The sequence below is a fragment of the Fomitopsis serialis genome (genome assembly GCF_022376445.1).
Source record: "Fomitopsis serialis strain Sig1Antser10 chromosome Unknown B0H18scaffold_122, whole genome shotgun sequence".
NCBI classification, from domain to species: Eukaryota; Fungi; Basidiomycota; class Agaricomycetes; order Polyporales; family Fomitopsidaceae; genus Fomitopsis; species Fomitopsis serialis.
The window spans coordinates 47703-49226 of record NW_025955082.1 but is presented as its reverse complement, the minus strand read 5'-3'; the positions used below and the strand labels follow the sequence as shown (position 1 = coordinate 49226).

General features: G+C 57.6%; 1 non-coding gene across 1 annotated transcript; it reads right to left on the bottom strand.

Moving 5' to 3' along the window:
• Positions 1 to 801: 801 nt before the first annotated feature.
• Positions 802 to 886, bottom strand: B0H18DRAFT_t140. The gene has a single exon. It is a non-coding gene; the product is annotated as a tRNA-Tyr (tRNA).
• Positions 887 to 1524: the final 638 nt, after the last annotated feature.

The following is a 1524-nucleotide window of genomic DNA, read 5'->3' as shown; positions in this document are numbered from 1 at the left end:
AAGGGCCGGCGCGTCCGCCGCGGCGTAGTTCTGGTACGGCGCGGACGTCGGGTACGCGCCCGAGGGCACCTCGTACGGCGTGTGCGCGGGGTCCGGCTCCGAGACGACGTACGTCTTCGTGCCCGCGTGCGACGTCTGCGGGTCGGGCGAGTGGTCCTGCTGCTTCTCGTAGACCGGCGAGACCGGCGAGACAGTCGACCCCGGCGCGGGCGGGCTCGTCAGCGGCGAGTTCGCGAGCACCTTGAAGGGCGAGTGGAACGCGCGAAGGGCGGCGGGGCGCGCCGGCGTGGTACGCGAGAGCGAGCGGGCGTGTTTCGAGACGGCGCGGATGGCGGACATGGTGGTGGTGGTGGTGGGTGGAGGTGAAAAGTAGAGATAGACGGCGGGGACGTGCGGGAGGCTTTATATGTGCGGGTTTTGAGGGCGAGAGTGGGAGGCGAGACGCAGCTTTGAATTCGTCCGCTGTGGGGTAAATGGGGTATATGCGCATCATTCTCCCACGCCAGCTTATTTCAGTGCATGTCATGCCAGTTTCCAGGCCGCCTTCTCGTACCACCCCACAAGAAGCCGCTCCTTGGCCGCCGCGACCGCGTCGGGCCATCCCCCGTCGTCTCTGCCCAGTCGGCTGCAGCGCTTCGGGTGAGACGTGGGTAGCATCCCTGCGACCATCTGTACCAACGAGGGAGTGCCCGACGATAACGACGACATGGCATCATTCAGCCACATCCCATCGGAGGGATGCCCCTCGGGCTCGGGAGAACTCAGAAGGCGCGGGGCCGCGTCTCAGAAAGGCAAAAACAATCCTTCGAGCCGGGATCGAACCAGCGACCTCAAGATGATATGTAACCATTACAGTCTCGCGCTCTTCCAACTGAGCTATCGAAGGATACTTGGTAGGTTACATGTACCGTACATAGCCGCTTGACCTGCGGCACGCACTTATCTGGACTCCCCATTACCTATGGAGCGGTTCACTTAGACGCCGCTACTTTGTGACACTGTTAAGCGCCTTACGTAAGCTGGCCAACTTGGCCTCCGATTTTTTTGAGTCACATACAACGACACAGGATTCAAAACTTAGCATTCTCCATAATGTTTCAGGGAGTTAACCAGCTTTTAGACGGGAAGTATACTGCTAAAAATGCCAGTGCCCCGCGCTGGTCAATTATTGGGCAGCTACCAAGATAAGCCCCGATTCGGTAGTGTTACATCGGGTCGGGATCTCGACCGGCCACCCCAGTCAGCCACCCAAAAAGGCTGGGTCTTTCTAGACCAAAGACGTGGTGCTGTATCAATGAGAGCTATTACAGGTGTTATCAATGGTATACTTTCTCACCATCAGCAATGAACGAGAATCTTGCTTCCCAGCTTCGACCGAGTCCCTAACCCAGTCGAGCCACCGGCCCGATATAGTAACTGGTAACTGGTAACAGTAATCTGGCGTCTAATTACTGGTTATGGGCTTAGTCACGTGATTTGGCCAAATCGTTCAGACCATTTTTGGAAATAATGAATGTACGGAAA